This window comes from Elephas maximus, chromosome 3 (genome assembly GCF_024166365.1).
Source record: "Elephas maximus indicus isolate mEleMax1 chromosome 3, mEleMax1 primary haplotype, whole genome shotgun sequence".
NCBI classification, from domain to species: domain Eukaryota; kingdom Metazoa; phylum Chordata; class Mammalia; order Proboscidea; family Elephantidae; genus Elephas; species Elephas maximus.
In genome coordinates, this window is record NC_064821.1 from 24004364 (window position 1) to 24010804 (window position 6441).

The window sequence follows — 6441 nt, forward strand, 5'->3', positions numbered from 1 at the left end:
TAATTGGAACGTGAAATACATGAAATACAAATAATCTAGGAAAATTGGAAGCTTTCACAAATGAAATAGAATGTATAAAGATGATATCCTAGGTACTAGTGAGCTGAAATGGATTGGCATTGGCCGTTCTGAATCAGACAATCATATGGTCTACTGTGCCGGGAATGACAAAATGAAGAGGAATGGCATTGTACGAAACACCTGTAATCGTTATAGCACTTGATCCCACATCAGACTTTTCTAATCAGAGAATTCGTCTAATTCTTCCAAGGTAAGGAAATTCCTCTTGCCAGTAATCAGTTTTAGAAGGGGCATATGCCCCAGCTCAGGCTGATGATATAGGATGTGTTCTGGATGACTCCTTGGAAAGATTATTTCTTGATTACAGAGACTCAATAAGAAGCAGTCAGTTTTCTGTCTCTAGCTGTTGTATCTGAAATGATCCCTGTGCCACTGCAGCCATTGGTGACCATCACGGGAACAGCTTTAGGAAGAAGCTATCACATGGAGCTGTGAAATGCAGCCCTGTGGTTCTATATGTTCTAGACCTACCCTACCTCTGAAATCTTTGTATTGTTTGATTGTACGTGAGTTGAGACTTTTCCTGTAGTATAGCTCAAGTCATCCTCATTCATAGAGTTGGAGTCTTTCAAATCTATATGAAAAAAAATGTGAAGGAATACAAATATGCCAAATTTATAGATGAGTAAACCGAACTTATTGTTGTTATTAGTTGCTATCAAGTTGACTTAGACTTATGGTGACTCCATGTGTTATAGAACATGGAGAACCACGCCATAGAGTTTTCTCAGTTTTAATCTTTACAAAAACAAATTGCCAGACCTTTTCTTCCATGGTACCTCTGGGTGGATTTGAAGCATCAACCTGTAGGTTAGCAATTGAGCGCAAACCATTTGTGCCACTTAAGAACCTTTAAACTAGGCTTATAAAGGTGAAATAAATATTCAATGTCCACACAGCTAATAGGAGAGGTGGAATTCAAACCCAAGTGGTCATATTTTCACCTTTAACCATTAAGATTTCTGGACTCCTACTATTCAAAGAACTTATTCAAGTTTTCTTAATCACTATTATTTATTTCCCTTTGGCATATTTCAGTAGTGTCGTGGATTGAATTGTGTCCCCCAAAAATATGTGCATCAATTTGGCTAAGCCATTATTCTCAGTATTGTGTGATAGATTGCTCACCATTTTGTTATCTGGTGTGATTTTTCTTTGTGGTGTAAATACTGTCTTTATGGTGCTGATGAAGTGGAATTAGTGGCAGTTATGTTAATGAGGCAGAACTCAATCTATAAGATTAGATTGTGTTTTAAGCCAATCTCTTTTGAGACATAAAACAGAGAAGCAAGCAGAGATTGAAAGACATCTGACCACCAAGAAAGTAGTACCAGGAGCACAGAGCGTGCCTTGGACCCAGGGTCCCCCTGCAGAGAAGCTCCTCAACCAGGGGAAGATTGATGACAAGGACCTTCCTTCAGAGCTGACAGAGAGAGAACACTTTCCCCTGGAGTTGATGCCCTGGATTCAGACTTCCAGCCTGTTAGACTGTAAGAGAATATCTGTTCATTAAAGCCATTCACTTGTGGTATTTGTTATAGCAACACTAGATAACTAAGACAAACAGCTTAACACCAAAGCAGGTGACTCATTAATGGAAAGATATTTTAGAGACGAGTTTCCTCAAAGTGCCCATCATGTCCTTGTTCCTCAGGCTATAGATGAAGGGGTTCAGCATGGGTGTGACCACTGTGTGCACCACTGATGAAACCGCACTCTTCCTAGAGGATAGAGTTGCTGTAGAGCTAAGATACACCCCACTACCTGTCCCGTAGAACAAGAAAACAACAGAGGTGAGACCCACAGGTAGAAAGAGCTTTATACATTCCACCTGTTGATGGCATTTTCAGGAGGGAAGAGACAATTTGCATGTATGAGAAAATAATCCCAAAGAAGGTTCCGCAACCCAAAACACTAGTTATAAAATATAGCAAGATATTATTAAAGAGTGTGTCAGAACAGGCAAGCTTGAGGACCTGAGGAAGTTCACAGAAAAACTGGGGGATTTCTAGGTCTGAGCAGAAGGACAGACGCAGCACCATCAGGCTGTGGAGAAGGGCATTCATGATGCTAATAAACAAGCAGAGTAGAATCAGCTGACTACAGAGACGGGGGTTCATGATGGCCGTGTACCTCAGTGGATGACAAATGGCCACATAGCGGTCATAGGCCATTGCTGCAAGGAGACAATTTTCCAAACAAGCAAAAACCAGGACAAAGCAGATCTGGGTGAGGCAGCCTGTGTAACTGATGGATTTGCTCTGTGTCTGAATGTTCACCAGCATCTTGGGAACTGTAGTGGTGCTGAAACAGATGTCACCGAAGGACAGGTTGGAGAGGAAGAAGTACATGGGGGTGTGGAGGTGGGAGTCTGAGTTGACAGCCAGGAGGATGAGTAGGTTCCCAAGCACAGTGACGAGGTACATGGTCAGGAACATTCCAAAGAGAAGAAGCTGCAGTTCTGGATTCTCTGAGAGGCCGAGGAGGAGGAATTCTGGTACACCTGTTTGGTTTTCTGATTCCATGTTGTCGATGATTCTGATGGAAAGAACGGAGATGGGATACACAGCAGATGTTCAAAGACCCTGTATTTTAGAGAAACACTCTAATCTATATTGTGAAATGAAATGAACACTATAAATCTTCCTTGTGGTTCTCTTTCTATGTGGATCTGTCTCTCTTCTCCTCCTCCTCTTTCTCCTCTATCCTTTTCTCTTTCCTTCCCTCTCTGTTCTTTTTCTTCCTATGCTCTCATTTCTCTCTGTCCTCCTTTCACTTCCTCTACCACATCTTTGCAAATTTTAAGTCCCTACTCTTTTTCCACCCTTGTCAACTAACATGAATACAATTTGAAATGATACATCATTCTTTCCTGAAGAATTTTCTGAACATTGTAAATTAGCAGGAAAATCAAAACCATATGATATTAAATATGTGTTTTAGAGCAGTGGTTCTCCAACTTCCTTGCATCAGAGTCAGCTGGAGGTCCCGCTAAAATGCAGAATGCTGAGCACCAACCTCAGAGCATTGGATTCAGAAGGTTGGGCATCAGGGATCCAAAATGTGCCTTTCTAACAAATTTCCAAATACTGCTGCTGTTCAACTGGGAACCACACACTGAGGACCAATATTCTAGGGTACAGAATTGGAGCAGGCCTGGTGCACTTCCTGAGGAGGTAATGACCTGGCTCATCAGTGCACTACAAAGTGGGCTGAGAGCTCAAATCCATGACTCAGCCCATTTTCAGTGGGTCTTCACCTTCACAATTTGTCCTTTTAATTATTCACTACCATTTCAATACTTCATTCATTGGATTCTTATCACAAACTCTTGCCTAATTGTTTTAAATAACAGTAGTATTAACAAGAGACCTTGGCTGGTGCAAAAGTTTAAGCTGCTAAGGAAAACGTTGAAGGTTCAAGTCTATCCAGAGGTACCTTAGGAGAAAGGCCTGATGACCTACTTCTGAAAAACCAGCCATTGAAAACCCTATGGAGCACAGCTCTACTCTGAGACACGTGGAGCTGCCAGAGTTGGAAGTGACTTGACAGCAACTGATTTGGCTTTTGTTTGGTTAGCAGATAACGTAGTAACAAACATAATAATTATTATAAACTTCTACAACCAGACCAGTAACAGACTGCTCTGTGTATTGCCATACAGAATTCTTGTCATTTATATGAATTAATTTTATTCTCCCTACAGATCTGTAACTTAGATGCTTCTGTCATCCCTCATTTTACCCATGATCTCATGTAGGTAACATGAGGTTAAGTTATAGATACAAGATACATGGTCTTCTCGTACAACTTTCTGAAGGAACTTGAACTTAGATTGACAGGTCAAATTGGACCTCTTACCAGCATGTGAGTAGCACAGGATCAGGCATCAGAAGGATCAACAGATTCCATCACTTGGCTTTTGAAAACTTCTACCTGAAAACGAACTAAGTGCTTTCCCTGAACTTCAAGGTCATCTACTCTGTGACCACACAGGTGGTATATAACAGATAATAACATCAAAGCAGGACCAACATTCAGGACTTGAGGTCAATATTGGAATATGTTCCCTGAAACCTCAAGCTGTTATGGCTACTTGTTGATAAGATTCTCTTTTCTCTCAGTACTTGAAGATTAAAACATTACTCACGAAAATTGTATGTAGCACATATTTTCCCCTAAAACAGAGAAATGGGAGAAAGAATGAAATACACTGTCTTTAAACCACTGAAAAAAAGAGAAACAATTTGTTAGTGTATCCTAAGTGGAATTTTAGGATAAGAAAGACACAATCTAATAGCACAAGCTTCCAAGGTACTTGTCAGGCATGTCCATACAGCTGTAGGAAGAGGGGAAGTAGAAGCTTTGCCAAGTCAGTCTTAAGAGGGAAAAAGGAACTTGAGCAAAGTACACCTAGATAACTCAAACACTTTTATGGTTGTGAGACTTAAACATTGAATCAATACAAATGGCCCAGTAACTAGTCTGGCAGGTGGTAAGCATGGGAAGTACTTACCAGTTAAAGCGTGAAGGACTTGTTATATTCAGATAATCATGACAATTGGACAAGACAGTTTAAGACCTTAATTTTAGGAATTCCTTATCTTATACATATGACACATGGCAACATAAGAAGTAAACACATACACATTTTTCTGTTTAATTGCCACTCACATTTGCACATGAAAAACAATATGAAAAAAAATACAATTTCAAACGTTAAACTAATAACCCAATGCCGTCGAGTCACTCCTGACTCATAGCAACCCTATAGGACAGAGTAGAACTGCCCCATATGGTTTCCAAGGAGCACCTGGTGGATTAGAACTACTGACCTTACCTTTCAGTTAGCAGCTGTAGCTCTTAACTACTACACCACCAGGGTTTCCATTAAACTAATAGGAGTCATAATTAATCTCCATTAACAGATTATTACTTCTATATTTATTTTCCATTTTCTTTATTCACTTCCAAGGATTCCCATTGAAATCTGTCCCTCCCTTTCTTTCTCCCTTAATATGGCAGATTGTAGGACTAATTAACCTCTTGACACTCAGTAGCTTGATCCAGTCCCTATTCCTTCTATGGTTTGACTCAATGTCTCCATTGTATAATTAGCAGATAATGGTAGAAATAGAAATATGGAAAATAAATCACAAAATTTCACATCCTCCTTCCTTTTGTTTCTGGTTAAGCTCTTCAAAGCCTGGGTCAATAAGCCTTGGGAACTGGTTCCTATAGGAATCTCAAAGTTGTGTACTAGGATCAAGTCCAGGACACTCCCGTTTTCTATGTTAAGGTGAGGTCCTGAGAATATGGTCACTGGATCCTCAGAAACAGGCAAGAGTTGATTGCCTAAGTCCTGGAAACATTTATGTTTTTACTCATTATTTTTATGAACCAATGATTTAGAAAAAGTCTCTAAAGGAGTCCCAAGGATGAAGAGCTCATTAGAATCCTTATGTTCAGAGTAAATCCCCCTAGACAAACACTGCTTCACCAAGAAAATCTGGGGCCCTAAACATGGGATTATGACAACAAGCAACCCTAACAGTCAATCCTTTGCTGGAAGATTTGGAATCAGACACCTGGGTTTATTGCCAGGTTTAGCACTTGCTTTGTGAACGAGGAAACTTTTATGACTGTTCAAAAAGCCTCAAATATCTCCTTTATATACTGGAAACCGTCATAAAACCTTATAGGAATCTTGCAAAGATCAGAAATAAATAGAAATTCATCAAGCACAGTGTTCAACATATCACATCCTCTCAATATTTTCTAAGGTGATATATTTTTCATGGGCACAACCTGGTGTTGTTCATTATAGAAAGGAAGAGTAACAGGTGGGGCCAGATGAAGGTGGATCAAAGAAAGAGAACATTCCTAGTATGATATCTGAAAATTTTAGGGAAGAAAGAATGTGGCAAAACTTTATTGGGAATCTTGCTCATCTAGAGAAAGAGGAGGAGAGAGCAAGCTGAATGAACATCATTGCTATCAATATAAAAGGAGCCTGGTGATGCAGTCGATAAGCACTTGGCTGCTAACTGGAAGGTTGGTGGTTCGAATTCACCAGGCACTCAATGGAAGGAAGATGTGGCAGTATGCTTCTGTAAAGATTTCAACCTTGGAAATCCTATGGGGCAGTTCTACTCTGTCCTACAGCGTGTCTGTGAGTTGGAATTGACTCCATGGCAATGAGTTAACGGTTTGTCAGTGTTCATTTGACATGGATATGTGATGAAATATCTAGCAATAAAAATAAATAAATTAGACCTAGACAGACCAACACAAATAATGACACAAGTAATTAAAAAACACAAGTAATTTCTCTAACAAGACATCTATAGTATGGGAAAA

At 39.8% G+C, this 6441-nt stretch overlaps 1 pseudogene; it reads right to left on the reverse strand.

Moving 5' to 3' along the window:
• Positions 1–1672: 1672 nt before the first annotated feature.
• LOC126071109 (olfactory receptor 7G2-like) lies at positions 1673–2606 on the reverse strand (annotated as a pseudogene).
• Between the last annotated feature and the right edge of the window lie 3835 nt (positions 2607–6441).